This window comes from Lynx rufus, unplaced genomic scaffold, assembly GCF_022079265.1.
Source record: "Lynx rufus isolate CCGP_SWC_20201006 ecotype Redwood Valley unplaced genomic scaffold, mLynRuf1.p SCAF_3, whole genome shotgun sequence".
Taxonomy (NCBI): domain Eukaryota; kingdom Metazoa; phylum Chordata; class Mammalia; order Carnivora; family Felidae; genus Lynx; species Lynx rufus.
Window position 1 is genome coordinate 140,716,491 of NW_025814845.1, and position 18,338 is coordinate 140,734,828.

The following is an 18,338-nucleotide window of genomic DNA, read 5'->3' on the forward strand; positions in this document are numbered from 1 at the left end:
AGAGTATGAAGATACTGTATCCCATGTAAATGTGCACCAAGGGTATCCACTGCAAAGGAGGCTCTTAATCAGGAGGGAAAAAATGACGTGCTCTGTGGATGTCAGTCAGCCTCATTTCCTAGCCATCCCTCAATAGGCCCATAAACAAAATTCCCATGGTGGTGGAAATGGAGGTTATACATGAACTCAAAAACGTGGACTTCCCTTTTCCAAGATGATTCAGTTAATGTTGCTTGGTCTCTTATTTGTCAATGCCAGAGACCAATACTGATTCCCTGAAATGGAGCCACATGTGTAGAAAAATGCTTAAGAAAACTATGTGCCCAAAGAGTTAAATGTAGCAGGTATCAAATCATTGTTTTTCAAATCCAAAATCACTTTTCTTTGCCGCGTTTTCCCTTCACTCTCATTGTATTAATGGCTCCGAAATCTATACTATGTGACCTTGGAAAAATTACTTGACCTCTTCTTAAACATTTTAAGTAGTGCTAATTGCACTATATTATATGAGTGACTAAATGGTAAAAAAATGTTAAAGGAATTTAGCATAGGAATCTAAGTATCAAAAGCAGAAATAGAATTACAGCTCCTTGCATTCTAGTTTTGGAGCACAAAGTAATGGAGGTTATGGATGTGAGCAGGAAACAGGCTGCAAACTCAGTGTAAACTTTATGTTTCAAATATTAACATTATGTCACAGGCAATGCATTTGTTTGTTTGTTTGTTTGTTTGTTTTGCCTTATAAGCAACACATTTCGACTTTTATTAGGATCTCACCAATATAGAGAATACCGGGCGCATGAACAAGAAAATGTTATATATTAAATAATCAAGCTTTAACAGTTGCTTGGAGAATTTAACAAATTTATGACCCACTTGAGGTTCATTGTGAAGATGAACTTCGTTCTAGTCATTTCCATTCCAGGATTTGTTTATGGCACAGCGTTTTTCCTCTTTTTGTATGTCTTTCCATACAAAGGACATGTACTGGTTTGATTCTTAAGAAGTTTGTTATAGAAAATTAAAAAAAAAAAAACCAGAAAAATACCAAATGCATCTGTGTCCTCATAAAAACATAGATACTGCTGTTAACTGTGTGATGGATATTGCAGAAGTCTTTTTTGTTTCACTTCATTAGTAAGGAGTACATAAATATACACATTGCCACTCTGAAACAGCAAAATAAAATTTTGTAATCATCTCCCAGTTAACAATTTATCAACATCACATACATATTTCCTCTATTATTAAATATTAATTATATTATTATAATTTGTTAACTCATTTGTTATTTGCTATATATTTAATATGTTACTATATTTTAAATAATTCCATGTTATATATTATATGTTAATCTACAACCACTATGTGGCTTTCAAGTTTCCCATCGTGTGGATTTATTTATTGAATCTTCTATTTGACATTTTCAAATATAAACAATACTATAACGAGTATTCCTTTTTTTTAATAATGAATACTCTACATTAAAAAGTGTGCAACACTGCTATCTTTTCCAATAATATTTTCTTTTTATTGGAAATTAAATTTTTAGATCAGAAGACATATATATTTAAATGATGTGGGTATGAATTTCTCCATTGAAATGATCTACCAATTGCCACCATAGTGTAAGAAGAGTCCATTTTTAAGTCCAACAGAGAAAGACAAATACCATATGATTTCACACATATGTGGAATTTGAGAAGCAAAACAAAGGAAAAAAGAGGCAAGAGGAAAAAAAAACAGACTCTTAAAAAGAGGACAAACTGGTAATTGGCAGAAGGGAGATAGGTGAGGGGATGGGTGAAATAGACAAACGGGATTAAGAGTACAATTATCATATTGAGCACTGAGTAATGTATAGAAATACTGAATGATTTTATTATACACCTGAAACTAATATAACACTGTATATTAAGTATATATACTTATATATATATACTTCATATATATTATATATGTATATATATACACATAATATATATATGAATATATAAGTATATGAATATATATACTTATATGAATATAAATATATATATACATATATAATATATATGAAGTATATATACTTCAATTAAAAAAATAAATGCACCAACATCAACCACTTAAAAATAAAAAGAAGGGTCCACTTTTTCCAACACTTTTAATAGTAGCATTCAAATAGAGCAAACATATTTTTTACTCCTCACTTCATCCTGTGGACATAAAGAACAGGTAATTCTCTTTGTGAATACAGTGACAGATTAAAATAAAATAAAATAAAATAAAAAGTAAAGTAAAGTAAAATAAATAATATTTAGAATGCCCCCTGCCCCCAGCATTATCATATGCTGAGGATATCCGTGCATCAGGAAAAGGTCTCCAACATCATAATATTCAATATTCTAAATGTAATAATTACATATACAGCCTTGATCATAGGAAGATGACAGATATCATCATACAGCTTACTGCAAAAATCTAAGTTTTGTTTTGTTTTTGTTTTTCTTTTGTTTTTGTTTTTGTTTTCATCTACACATTTGAGATGCAGGACACTCAGATCACTGGGCTTCCAACATGTTTTACAAAATTTCATTGCATGCCTTATTCATTCCAAGCAATCCCTCAGAGAATTAGAATATTCAACTCTGGCCACATCAGTTTCTGATCCTTTCACAATTCGAATGCAAAAAACATTTACATACATATTACAGTCAAGAGTCAGTTAAGCTGATTTACTTGTGCCTCGTCAAGTCAATTGGAATTATTAAATTTAAAAGTCATAGTAAGAAAGCTAAAACTCAGCCTTCCAGTTTTATTAATATACTTTAATATTTTCAGAAAATTATATCAATATTTCAAGAACTTATATTTATTGCATGCTACAAGAAAGAATAATACAGGAAAAAGTAATGACTAGTAAAAACAATTTTTTCAAAACAAACCTGTTTCTGAAATGGTATGTTAAAATAGATGAATCAATAGGGAATTGTATTTGATTAATACTTTCTATTGTGAACTTTCTGTATTTTATCCTTTATTATTCTACTTTTGTTTTCTTTTTAGCATCTGACTTTTGCTATAAGATGATGATTTAATTAAATACTGCCTTGAAGAAAGAGTAGCTCCTCTCCATCCACTATGAGTTTTTATTAAATATTTGTTTAGTGAATTCATGAATAATGAAATAGTTATTTCCTTTATTTTATTTAATTTCATGCCATTTGTGATATTCAGTTCACAGACAGGGCTTCAATCAAGAGAAAATGCACAGAACATAGTTTAATATAAAATAGAAATAGAGAAAAATAGCCTGAAGTGACAGAGGAGTGACTTCCAAATTCCTGTTTTATGAAAATAGTATCTTATTCCATAGAATTATGGGGATTTGTATTTAGACATTATGAGGGAAACTTTGTTGTGAAATTAATCATAGTAAAAGGAAGTGCCAAGAAAGTAATTATTATAGATTAAAAAAGAAAAGAGAGAAGAATTGAAAATAATTGGAAAGCAGTGGAATTTAGGAACTACTTCTGTAATGTTTACCAGTAAGTAAAGTAATCTTTGAATTTTTTTAATATTTATTTACTTTTGTGAGACAGAGAGAGAGCACAAGTGGGGGAGAGACAGAGGGAGAGGGAGGGAGACACAGAATCTGAAGCAGGCTCCAGGCTCTGAGCTGTCACCGGCAGGGCTTGAACTCACAAACTGTGAGATCATTACCTGAGCTGAAGTCCGACGCTTAGCCAACTGAGCCACCCAGTTTCCCCTAAAGTAATCTTTAAAGAAAATTAAAAAAAAATTATTTTTCCTGTTCAGATAAAAAGGATAAGAATTTTTTACTAAAGGGTACCAACATCTAGATTAAATTTCTGGTAAGTTTTAAAATTAAACATCCGTCATTTAAAAAGTCACTATTAACTAGAGTAAGTAGCTTCAGGCTTACAGAATAATAGATCTTTTAAAGATGCAAGAGAGTACATTTGTAAAATGTTTGAGTGCACAATTACTACCTTTGATATACTCTTAGTATTTAATGACATCTTTCTATTTTATGATACAATGAATGCTGTTTTATTATTACATGAAAAAAATCATGGATGAAAAATCTTAGTGGCAGAAGCAACTTTATCTGCTAGTGCAGTCCAGTTCAAACAATGTAGTAGTGCAATGATAGAATGTGGTAGAAATCCCACTGCATGCCTTCTGAGTCTGCGTCGTAAGAGGCAAGTAGCATCTGCCTGATCTGCCTGGTTCTTATGGGACGTGGATCACTTGCTTAGAACCCAGTCACCATGTTGTGAGGGAGCCAAACAGCCACATGCAGAAACTACTGAATGGTGTTTGGCCACAGTCCTCTCTATGGTCTCAACCAAGAAGTAACATTAACTGCCCAACATTTGAGTGAAGGAGTCTTCATTAAATTGTAGCCCTCACTTGAAGCCCGTGGAGTAGAGAGAAGTTCACCCTTCGGAGCCAAATTGTAACTGAGAAGCATAAGTCACTAAGTTTTGTGATAGATTTTTGTATAACAATTGATAAATGAAAATATGAGTAATAATCACTTTTACATATTGTACATTGGTAGGGTTATGCAAAATCAATACAGAGAAGATGGAAGGGCATAAAGATATGGGGAAGGGTTACAAGAAAAAAAAAGTGATGTATAAAGCAAGAGAGAATGATTCCAAATCATGTTAAAACTAAGTGAGAATGTGGCTCTGACAAGGTAGGTTATACGATGGTTGTTTTATTACTGTAAAAATGATTAAGTAATATTCAAAGAAGCATAGTCAGCCTCTTATTAAAGTTCCAGAACCAAAAAACAGAAGACCTTTTGTTTAAAAAAGTGTTTTGGGTTTTTTTTTTTTTTTTTTGGTATATTTTGAATACTAAGTCTTTATCAGAGAAGTCATTTGCAAGTATCTTCTCCCCTTCAGTAGGTCGCCTTTTAGTTTTGTTGGTTGTTTCCTGTGCTGTGCAGAAGCTTTTTATTTTGATGTAGTCCCAATAGTTTGTTTTTGCCCTTTTTCCCTTGCATCAGGAGACATATCTAGAAAACTGTTGCTACAGCCAATGTCGGAGACATTACTGCCTGTGTTCTCTTCTAGAATTTTTATAGTTTCACATTTCACATTTAGGTCCTTAATCCATTTTGAATTTATCCTTGTGTCTTTTTGTCTCCATTTGCAGAATAGTTTATTGAAATAGATGTTTTTGGCTTAAATAAAAATAAAATTGAATACCTTGCTTGACTAATAAGTGATATATCCTCAGCCATTGAAGTAAACTACAAGCCGCCAAAGAACTTCCATGCAAAATAAAATCATTTTTTTTTCACAATCTGTAAGGTAACTACTGCCATGGGTAAGACTACCTTTGGTTTACAATATTTTTAAAACAAATTTTAGAATGAGGTAAAATAGTCTCATCTTAACCCCAAATCTACGTATATAGGTCATGAGTTCATGCCACTCCTAGGGTGGAATTTTGTACTAAACGTTATCAGATACTATTCATAATAAGGGGAAAAAACAGCCTTACTGTCTGTCACTCAGACATGTTTAAAAAACAATATTATGCAAAGACTAACCTTATATACTTTTTCCTATTTCCTATTGTTCATATTATAGTTTCTCATGGATTTTTTGGCACTACATCAGCCATATACTGGAATACTTAATAACGAGGATATGCCTTAGACAAACCAATTATTTCTGTAACAAATTTACAAGAATTGCAACATAGGCAATGGTAATTGATTTATTGCTAAGCTCCAGATATGTCTATTGTCTCATTTTTCACTGAATGATTACTCTATAGACCATTTCATGCAGAAAAATCAGCTAACAACTGTAGCTGAAATTTCTTACCTGCTTCTAGTTCCTCTTTATAAAAAAGGCACCTGAGAGCCCTAGGTAAATGTTATTCAATAACACAGGAAACATTGGCCAATGAATTTAAAATACATTATCATATTATGAATCCTCAACTGCCAGGAAGCTTGAACCACAACAAAATTTTGACCACATTCCTTTAACTTTTTGAGTTGTATGCATTGGATTACTATTGGAGTTTATCTGTAATATATTTTAGTCATAATAAGTGCTGGCAATTTGCCTTAATTATAGGCATCAGAGTTATTTTTCAGTAACATATATTTAATAGCCATGGGGGTTTCTGTAATAGACAGAGGAACCCAAGCCCTGGTTGAAAGTATGAAGGTTCTGGAGGGAAAGCAGTGTAGAAAATAGAAAATACTGCTGTTCTTAGGGGATTATATTCTCATGTGGGAGAAACAGTATATAAACAAGTAAACTGATAAGTAAATTAGTTGTACATAACAATATCTACAATGAAGAATATAAAACAGAATAATTGGACTAAGATTGATGGAGCGGGAATTTCAGATACAGAGCATAGAAACTTACTGATGTGAAGGAGACAGCTTTGAAAAGATTGGGGAGGTCTTACTCCAAGCAAAGAAGAAAAATAATCCTGTCATTTACAAATCAAAAAGAAGGTCAATGTCCTAAGGGCAGTCAATAAATTGTGTGTATGGTTGAGAGAGCATCTCTACTTCTTTCTTCAAATTTACTTTCACTACAGGTTTTGCTAATAGCTGTTAGAGATAAGAGTTTTATTTTTCATCACAATGTGGGCTACCAGCCATGAGGGAAACATTAGTGAATATGATCGAGACAAGACTGAATTCTAGTGAACAATGTTGAGCTAAATAATGGAAAAGGAGAATCCTACTTGAAGTATTAATGAACAAATTTTATTGTTTATTTATACTTTCATTTTATAAGCTTCCAGTATCAGGAAGGTATAAATTGACAACAGTTTCAACTGCTTGTCCCCAGCAGTTTGTGCAGCCCAATATTTACTCATTCGTACGTACTTCCCTTTTCTATATCCACATGCTGTTTCTCTATTGCATACCTCTTATTCCTTCCTACACATCAATACCACAAGGAGAAAAGGAGGTCCTAAAGAGCTCTGATTTTCTTATTGAACAATTATTCCTCAGTATCTGTAGCATGCTGTGCACGATAAACCAAGCTACTTTTCTTTTAACCTTAATGTTACCAACTTAGTAAAAAAATAAACATCTTTCCCAACTGAATAATGAAACTTGGTGCCAATATCGCAAAAAAAAAAAAAAATGCAGAATGGCTTCCTTTTACCTTATTCTACTTAATAAACACGAAATCATAAGAGAAAAACAATGCAATGTGAATAATAGGAATAGCAATAATTGGCCACATTCATATTGTAACTTTTTCAAAGTCCAGTTCCTTGTCTTAATCTGTTATTTATTTTTGTTCCATTATTTTCTATGTAATGTGTACTTTTTAATACTTTTTAGTATTTTTAAATACTAAAGGAAATAAAATAAAATATAAAAAAATTATTGTGTAACAAGATACTGATTTTATTTTTTATTTTTATTTTTTTTTTATATGAAGTTTATTGACAAATTGGTTTCCATACATCACCCAGTGCTCATCCCAAAAGGTGCCCTCCTCAATACCCATCACCCACCCGCCCCTCCCTCCCACCCCCCATCAACCCTCAGTTTGTTCTCAGTTTTTAACAGTCTCTTATGCTTTGGCTCTCTCCCACTCTAACGTCCTTTTTTTTTTTTTTCCTTCCCCTCCCCCATGGGTTCCTGTTAAGTTTCTCAGGATCCACATAAGAGTGAAACCATATGGTATCTGTCTTTCTCTGTATGGCTTATTTCACTTAGCATCACACTCTCCAGTTCCATCCACGTTGCTACAAAAGGCCATATTTCATTTTTTCTCATTGCCACGTAGTATTCCATTGTGTATATAAACCACAATTTCTTTATCCATTCATCAGTTGATGGACATTTAGGCTCTTTCCATAATTTGGCTATTGTTGAGAGTGCTGCTATGAACATTGGGGTACAAGTGCCCCTATGCATCAGTACTCCTGTATCCCTTGGGTAGATTCCTAGCAGTGCTATTGCTGGGTCATAGGGTAGGTCTATTTTTAATTTTCTGAGGAACCTCCACACTGCTTTCCAGAGCGGCTGCAACAATTTGCATTCCCACCAACAGTGCAAGAGGGTTCCCGTTTCTCCACATCCTCTCCAGCATCTATAGTCTCCTGATTTGTTCATTTTGGCCACTCTGACTGGCGTGAGGTGATACCTGAGTGTGGTTTTGATTTGTATTTCCCTGATAAGGAGCGACGCTGAACATCTTTTCATGTGCCTGTTGGCCATCTGGATGTCTTCTTTAGAGAAGTGTCTATTCATGTTTTCTGCCCATTTCTTCACTGGGTTATTTGTTTTTCGGGTGTGGAGTTTGGTGAGCTCTTTATAGATTTTAGATACTAGCCCTTTGTCCGATATGTCATTTGCAAATATCTTTTCCCATTCCGTTGGTTGCCTTTTAGTTTTGTTGGTTGTTTCCTTTGCTGTGCAGAAGCTTTTTATCTTCATAAGGTCCCAGTAATTCACTTTTGCTTTTAATTCCCTTGCCTTTGGGGATGTGTCGAGTAAGAGATTGCTACGGCTGAGGTCAGAGAGGTCTTTTCCTGCTTTCTCCTCTAAGGTTCTGATGGTTTCCTGTCTCACATTTAGGTCCTTTATCCATTTTGAGTTTATTTTTGTAAATGGTGTGAGAAAGTGGTCTAGTTTCAACCTTCTGCATGTTGCTGTCCAGTTCTCCCAACACCATTTGTTAAAGAGGCTGTCTTTTTTCCATTGGATGTTCTTTCCTGCTTTGTCAAAGATGAGTTGGCCATATGTTTGTGGGTCTAGTTCTGGGGTTTCTATTCTATTCCATTGGTCCATGTGTCTGTTTTTGTGCCAATACCATGCTGTCTTGATGATGACAGCTTTGTAGTAGAGGCTGAAGTCTGGGATTGTGATGCCTCCTGCTTTGGTCTTCTTCTTCAAAATTCCTTTGGCTATTCGGGGCCTTTTGTGGTTCCATATGAATTTTAGGATTGCTTGTTCTAGTTTCGAGAAGAATGCTGGTGCAATTTTGATTGGGATTGCATTGAATGTGTAGATAGCTTTGGGTAGTATTGACATTTTGACAATATTTATTTTTCCAATCCATGAGCAGGGAATGTCTTTCCATTTCTTTAAATCTTCTTCAATTACCTTCATAAGCTTTCTATAGTTTTCAGCATACAGATCCTTTACATCTTTGGTTAGATTTATTCCTAGGTATTTTATGCTTCTTGGTGCAATTGTGAATGGGATCAGTTTCTTTATTTGTCTTTCTGTTGCTTCATTGTTAGTGTATAAGAATGCAACTGATTTCTGTACATTGATTTTGTATCCTGCAACTTTGCTGAATTCATGTATCAGTTCTAGCAGACTTTTGGTGGAGTCTATCGGATTTTCCATGTATAATATCATGTCATCTGCAAAAAGCGAAAGCTTGACTTCATCTTTGCCAATTTTGATGCCTTTGATTTCCTTTTGTTGTCTGATTGCTGATGCTAGCACTTCCAGCACTATGTTAAACAACAACGGTGAGAGTGGGCATCCCTGTCGTGTTCCTGATCTCAGGGAAAAAGCTCTCAGTTTTTCCCCGTTGAGGATGATGTTAGCTGTGGGCTTTTCATAAATGGCTTTTATGATCTTTAAGTATGTTCCTTCTATCCCGACTTTCTCCAGGGTTTTTATTAAGAAACGGTGCTGGATTTTGTCAAAGGCCTTTTCTGCATCGATTGACAGGATCATATGGTTCTTCTCTTTTTTTTTGTTAATGTGATGTATCACGTTGATTGATTTGCGAATGTTGAACCAGCCCTGCATCCCAGGAATGAATCCCACTTGATCATGGTGAACAATGCTTTTTATATGCTGTTGAATTCGATTTGCTAGTATCTTATTGAGAATTTTGGCATCCATATTCATCAGGGATATTGGCCTGTAGTTCTCTTTTTTTACTGGGTCTCTGTCTGGTTTAGGAATCAAAGTAATACTGGCTTCATAGAATGAGTCTGGAAGTTTTCCTTCCCTTTCTATTTCTTGGAATAGCTTGAGAAGGATAGGTATTATCTCTGCTTTAAACGTCTGGTAGAACTCCCCTGGGAAGCCATCTGGTCCTGGACTCTTATTTGTTGGGAGATTTTTGATAACCGATTCAATTTCTTCGCTGGTTATGGGTCTGTTCAAGCTTTCTATTTCCTCCTGATTGAGTTTTGGAAGAGTGTGGGTGTTCAGGAATTTGTCCATTTCTTCCAAGTTGTCCAATTTGTTGGCATATAATTTTTCATAGTATTCCCTGATAATTGTTTGTATCTCTGAGGGATTGGTTGTAATAATTCCATTTTCATTCATGAGTTTATCTATTTGGGTCATCTCCCTTTTCTTTTTGAGAAGCCTGGCTAGAGGTTTGTCAATTTTGTTTATTTTTTCAAAAAACCAACTCTTGGTTTCGTTGATCTGCTCTACAGTTTTTTTAGATTCTATATTGTTTATTTCTGCTCTGATCTTTATTATTTCTCTTCTTCTGCTGGGTTTAGGCTGCCTTTGCTGTTCTGCTTCTATTTCCTTTAGGTGTGCTGTTAGATTTTGTATTTGGGATTTTTCTTGTTTCTTGAGATAGGCCTGGATTGCAATGTATTTTCCTCTCAGGACTGCCTTCGCTGCGTCCCAAAGCGTTTGGATTGTTGTATTTTCATTTTCGTTTGTTTCCATATATTTTTTGATTTCTTCTCTAATTGCCTGGTTGACCCACTCATTCGTTAGTAGGGTGTTCTTTAACCTCCATGCTTTTGGAGGTTTTCCAGATTTTTTCCTGTGGTTGACTTCAAGCTTCATAGCATTGTGGTCTGAAAGTATGCATGGTATAATTTCAATTCTTGTAAACTTATGAAGGGCTGTTTTGTGACCCAGTATATGATCTATCTTGGAGAATGTTCCATGTGCACTCGAGAAGAAAGTATATTCTGTTGCTTTGGGATGCAGAGTTCTAAATATATCTGTCAAGTCCATCTGATCCAGTGTCTCATTCAGGGCCCTTGTTTCTTTATTGACCGTGTGTCTAGATGATCTATCCATTTCTGTAAGTGGGGTGTTAAAGTCCCCAGCAATTACCACATTCTTATCAATAAGGTTGCTTCTGTTTATGAGTAATTGTTTTATATATTTGGGGGCTCCGGTATTCGGCGCATAGACATTTATAATTGTTAGCTCTTCCTGATGGATAGACCCTGTAACTATTATATAATGTCCTTCTTCGTCTCTTGTTACAGCCTTTAATTTAAAGTCTAGTTTGTCTGATATAAGTATGGCTACTCCAGCTTTCTTCTGGCTTCCAGTAGCATGATAAATAGTTCTCCATCCCCTCACTCTCAATCTAAAGGTGTCCTCAGGTCTAAAATGAGTCTCTTGTAGACAGCAAATAGATGGGTCTTGTTTTTTTATCCATTCTGATACCCTATGTCTTTTGGTTGGCGCATTTAATCCATTTACATTCAGTGTTATTATAGAAAGATACGGGTTTAGAGTCATTGTGATGTCTGTATGTTTTATGCTTGTAGTGATGTCTCTGGTACTTTGTCTCACAGGGTCCCCCTTAGGATCTCTTGTAGGGCTGGTTTAGTGGTGACAAATTCCTTCAGTTTTTGTTTGTTTGGGAAGACCTTTATCTCTCCTTCTATTCTAAATGACAGACTTGCTGGATAAAGGATTCTTGGCTGCATATTTTTGCTGTCTAGCACCCTGAAAATCTCGTGCCAATTCTTTCTGGCCTGCCAAGTTTCAAAAGAGAGATCAGTCACGAGTCTTATAGGTCTCCCTTTATATGTGAGGGCACGTTTACCCCTTGCTGCTTTCAGAAGTTTCTCTTTATCCTTGTATTTTGCCAGTTTCACTATGATATGTCGTGCAGAAGATCGATTCAAGTTACGTCTGAAGGGAGTTCTCTGTGCCTCTTGGATTTCAATGCCTTTTTCCTTCCCCAGTTCAGGGAAGTTCTCAGCTATTATTTCTTCAAGTACCCCTTCAGCACCTTTCCCTCTCTCTTCCTCCTCTGGGATACCAATTATGCGTAGATTATTTCTTTTTAGTGTATCACTTAGTTCTCTAATTTTCCCCTCATACTCCTGGATTTTTTTATCTCTCTTTTTCTCAGCTTCCTCTTTTTCCATAACTTTATCTTCTAGTTCACCTATTCTCTCCTCTGCCTCTTCCATCCGAGCTGTGGTGGTTTGCATTTTGTTTTCCATTTCCTTTAAAGCGTTTTTCAGCTCCTCGTGACTGTTCATTAGTCCCCTGATGTCTGTAGCAAGAGATTCTCTGCTGTCCTGTATGCTGTTTTCCAGCCCAGCGATTAATTTTATGACTATTATTCTAAATTCACTTTCTGTTATATTATTTAAATCCTTTTTGATCAGCTCATTAGCTGTTGTTATTTCCTGGAGATTCTTCTGAGGGGAATTCTTCCGCTTGGTCATTTTGGATAGTCCCTGGTGTGTTGAGGGCCTGCAGGGCACTTCCCCTGTGCTGTGGTGTATAACTGGAGTTGGTGGGCGGGGCCGCAGTCCGACCTGATGTCTGCCCCCAGCCCACCGCTGGGGCCACAGTCAGACTGGTGTGTGCCTTCTCTTCCCCTCTCCTAGGGGCGGGATTCACTGTGGGGTGGCGTGGCCCGTCTGGGCTACTTGCACACTGCCAGGCTTGTGATGCTGGGGATCTGGCGTATTAGCTGGGGTAGGAAGGCAAGGTGCACGGCGGCAGGGGGGGCAGGCTTAGCTCGCTTCTCCTTAGGTGATCCACTTCAGGAGGGGCCCTGTGGCAGCCGGAGGGAGTCAGATCGCTGCCGGAGGTTTGGCTCCGCAGAAGCACAGAGTTGGGTGTTTGCGCGGAGCGAGCAATTTCCCTGGCCGGAGCCGGTTCCCTTTGGGATTTTGGCTGGGGGATGGGCGGGGGAGATGGCGCTGGCGAGCGCCTTTGTTCCCCGCCAAACTGAGCTCTGTCGTCCGGGGGCTCCGCAGCTCACCCTCCCTTTGTCCTCCAGCCTTCCCGCTTTCTGAGCAGAGCTGTTAACTTATGACCTCCCAGACGCTAAGTCGCGCTTGCTGTCGGAACACAGTCCGTCAGGCCCCTCCGCTTTTGCAAGCTGGACTCGGGGGCTCTGCTTGGCCGGCGAGCCGCCCCTCCGCCCCGGCTCCCTCCCGCCAGTCCGTGGAGCGCGCACCGCCTCGCCGCCCTTCCTACCCTCTTCCGTGGGCCTCTCGTCTGCACTTGGGTCCGGTGACTCTGTTCTGCTAATCCTCTGGCGGTTTTCTGGGTTATTTAGGCAGGTGTAGGTGGAATCTGAGTGATCAGCAGGACGCGCGGTGAGCCCAGCGTCCTCCTACGCCGCCATCTTCCTGGACCCCCCAGCAAGATACTGATTTTAGACTCTTTGCTAACATTAGTGTTATTATACATGTTTGAAGACAGTTGTTTAAATTAATGAATATAGGCAAAGTCTAAGAAATGTTTTCCAGAGAAATGGAGTTGGCTTAAATTTGTATGGCCATGAAGTATTATGGGAATTGGATGGAGACTTACTACCATCAGTGATAGTTAATATATGTTATAATAATCATAATTGCATTGTGTTGCTCTCAGTCAGTCGAGGGAAAAACTGTAGGTAGTTGAAATTCATCCAGAAGACAGCTGCTTGGACATGTCAGGAAACTAATTAAAAAGTTCCAGGATGAGCATAACACTGAGAGGCCAAGCTGAACATGTGAGCACCATGCTGAGTTTGAGATGGCACGAACCGCTACCAGCTTATTTTCTAGTAAGAAACGGTTCTCTTTATTATAAGGGCAATGACAGCCCATAAAGGAACATCGGCCACAGGGCAACTAAAGTCTTCCTTCGATGAATGTTCCCTGGAGAAATACGCAGTGGTGAGATTTTGAGGTAAATATACCATAGATCATCATTATGACAGATGAACTCTCTGGAACTGTCCAATGACAGATTGCCTGTTAATAAATAGCTTGTTAATAAGTAGCACAACTGAGACTTCCATGTTGACGGAGTCAAAGGTCAAATCTGTCAATCTGCTTATCCTGAATGTTTGTCCTTCATAGTTACTACAGGTTTTTGTTAGATAAAAGGTGAAAGAAATATGTTTTAAATTTGAAACAGATATTAATAGAGTATTACTTGTCTTTTTAATAAATCCAAGTATCAGGAAATATCACACAAGCTCCAAAATGCCCTAACATTTGTATTAGCAGCCAATGTATATGGTAGATACATGGGAGAAAAATGTCCTTTAAAATAATTTATCTTCTTTAGCCTTTCGACATTATAATTACCATGGACAATTTTACTGAGTGGTCTGAGACTTCACAGTATTCCCAGCCAGGAGGTGAGTAATGGAAGTAGGATTTTTGATGAGCTCTAATTGGTTGTGGAGCTGGAGGAGTTATTTGAACTGAAGTTAAGTAAGCAATTTCACATATTTTAAGTCCAAAATGACCATCCACCTCCACAAGGTCATCGAATAAATTCAAACGCAAACACTTGGGGGAAACGTGCTTGGACGTAAACACACAATGCTGTGTTAACAGACTTTTTGTAGCCCTCGCAAAGTTGAATGTGTTCAGCTACATAAACACATTAATACTTGCTGATCCCTGTCAGAAAATCAGGCTTTGTTCTACCATGGATTTGGCTTGTCTGAAGTTACATAAAGAGGTGCGGGGAAAAAATAAAGAAATCACATTTACAGAAGTCCAGAAAGGTGCTACCAACTGATAACATGGCGACATCGGTATGAAGGCAACATTACAGATGATAACAGACTCTGTGGCGTTCCCTTGAACCTAACTTCCTCCTTCCAGCATGTTTACATATACTAATTGACAGCAACAGTACATATATACATCTGCTCTAAAAAACTGTACATCTTCCACTATACAAATATGGCCTTTTATGTATATTGTAATCAACAGCCATGATAACTTGCTTTAAATTAATGTGAAACAATGAGGCAATGTATATTTTATTTTCAAGTATAAAATAAGACTAAATCTGAAACCTCCAAATTTGATTAAATTTACTCATAAAAGTGGAAAATTTATATCTTGGCTGTTCATTAAAGTGTTTTCGGAGGTAATAATCTATTCTTCCTCCTGTGTTATATTTCAGAGATCGTTTGTTGGCAGCCATCCTTTGCTGGTCTTAATTGCTGCATGAAGTAGGAACAACACTTGGTAAAAATTGCTGGATGTATGATTATTCTATCACATAAAGCTAATGGCAATTAGGATGGTTTTGTGCTCCTATTTGTAAATTTCCAACTAGTCTTGAAAATAGCTTGAAAACACACATCTCAAATTACTGCCACTGACTTCCTACCTGCAAGTAATGAGGATAGGATGCTAAAAACAGCAGAACCATGAGCAGAGGTGAGATTTTTATTACCTAGGAAGAGAATGCACCATGCAGGTTTTTGTGGTCGGATATAACTGAAATATTTATTGATGATCTGTAATTGGTGTCTATTAGAACAAAACCTGTAAGAGCACCCAAAACCAGAAATGTAAAGAGGCATAAGAAAGACTTAATCTTTTTGGAAGGAATGTTGGAAATTGTAAACAGCTCTTAGTCATCAATCAGATAATAAGATATTCAGTTAAAACAGCAATGCATAAAGAATCATAACTTGGAGCTTCCCATTTCTTCTCCAACAAAATATTAATAAAGACCTATAAATGGATCTCTTTTAACAAGGCATGTATACACACACACACACACACACACACACACACACACTACTGAGAAGGAAATGAATCTCAGAAGAGTTAAATTACTTATATGTCAATACTAAGATTTGAATCCATCTGTGACAGGCTGTAAAATCCATGTCCCTTATATCTACTACACTATTATATATCTAAATCATTGTAACTTCTTTTTAAAAGAGAGAGAACAAGCAGGGGAGAGGAACAGAGTGGGAGAGGGAGACAGAGAGAATTTTAAGCAGGTTCCACGTTCAGCAGGGAACCCGACATGGGGCTCAATCCCATGACCCTAGGATCATGACCTGAGCTGAAATCAAGAGTCAGACGCCCAAATGACTGATTCACCCAGGTGTCCCTTAACCATTGTAAGTAATCTTATCCACTAGGTATTAAGTGCCTACACTGGCCAATCACCTTCTATTTATGACTTATAATCTATACCACCTATAAGACTGTGATGGTTAGTTTTATGTGTTAACTTGATTGGGCGAAGGGATGCCTAGAGAGCTACTAAAAATATTTCTAGGTGTATTTTTGAAGGTGTTTCTGAAAGAGATTAGCATTTGAATTGTTGACTAAGTAAAGAAGATTATGCCCACCAATCTTCATGGGCACCATTGAATCTTTCAAGGACTGAATAATAATACCAAAAGGTGGATAAGGGGTGAATTTAATCACTGCTTCAACTGGGACATTTGTCTTCTCCTGCCCTGAGACATTGGCACTCTTGGTTCTTAGGCATTTGGGCTGAGACCGAGATTTAGGCAATGGCCTCCTTGGTTCTTAGGCCTCCAGGTTTGGACTGGAGCTATAGCACGGGCTTTCCTGGGGCCCCAGCTTGCATATGGCAGATCCTGGAACTTCTCAGCTTCCAAAATTATGTGAGCCAATCTTTCATAATAAACTTATTTCAATATACCCTTCTTTGTATTCCATTGGCTCTATTTTTTTCAATATATGAAATTTATTGTCAAATTTGTTTCCATACAACACCCAGTGCTCATCCCAAAAGGTTTCCTCCTCAATACCCATCACCCACCCTCCCCTCCCTCCCACCCCCCATCAACCCTCAGTTTGTTCTCAGTTTTTAACAGTCTCTTATGCTTTGGCTCTCTCCCACTCTAACCTCTTTTTTTTTTTTTCCTTCCCCTCCCCCATGGGTTCCTGTTAAGTTTCTCAGGATCCACATAAGAGTGAACACATATGGTATCTGTTTTTCTCTGTATGGCTTATTTCACTTAGCATAACACTCTCCAGTTCCATCCACGTTGCTACAAAGGCATTGGCTCTATTTTCTAGAGAAATCTGACTAGTAACGAAGTGGACAGTATTATTCTCATTTAATGTACAAGAGAGCTGATTTAAAGGAGTTTAAGTAACCTGAACAATGTTTTATAATTAGAAAGGGCACCACTAAATGCCAGCTCAGTTGTCCCATGGACTATATGTTGCTTCTCAAGGAACTTGAACTTGGAGAATTTAGTGATGAGTTCTCTCTAATTTTTCAAAGAAATTAAAAATGATAGCATCTCTAACAAGCAGATTATAATTTATATATATTTTTTAAACTGCTCTACAATAAAAATATAAATGAAAACTGTGTCAGTGAAATTATTTGTAAATTCTGTTACTCTTTTGAAAGAAAATTTCTATTACATTTTCAAAATGATTTAAAATAAAGAATAACTAGAATAACTGAGGAAGTGGACGCTCATTAATACTTAGCTAAGGAAGTGTTGAGTAGCTGCATAAAGACCAAAGCCTGAAGCACTTCAATGATTATTCATACCCTGCAACATTCTGCCAAGAATGAACTAGTTCAAGGGTCATCAGGAGGATATACACATCATTATGGGATCATTTGAATGAAAAAGTTTCACCTTCAATGCGGTGACACAATCGATAATCAATAGAGACAGGGAGTTAAAGCATAGTCACAATGAGAACCACTTAACCTGAGTAATTACCTCTTAATTTCTGAGATAATGATAGAATGGAAGAAAGGAAGCTAAGTCTGCATCAACAATTTCACTTAGACAAGTGTTAACAATTGGCATAAGGTTTCTAAGCATGAATTATAGTTATTTTTTTTTTTCAAAGTAAAACCTGGTCTTTTTCATTAGTGTAGTTTTTCTTTACATGGTTATTTAAACTCAATTAGTGTGTAATACTCTGAATGTCAAAGTCTCAGCATCTATCAGGTTGGTCAGGATTATCTGAAACAGTCTTTGATTGTGTACAATAGGACTTTGTTCAGTGGAATAAGACCTATAACAGCATCAAAATCCAGATGTAAAGGAGGCACAGGTAAGTCTTTCCAGTGCTCCTTCTTCACCTTTTCTGAAGAGGGAAGGTTTGGAAAAAACTTTATCGATTAGCCATCCTCCTTAATCACTTGGCAAAGTTATAACGGGAAATGAATAGCAACCCACAATACAGGTAATTCAATATTTGTCCCCATAAGGGCAACAAGATATTTATTCCAATAAGCACCATTTATGATGCCTCCTTATTTTTGTTGCCTTCAAATTTTAACTTTTAAGACAAGAGTAGATTTGAACAAATGATTATTTGTATTATTGCTTTTGAGTAAGAATGCTAAACAT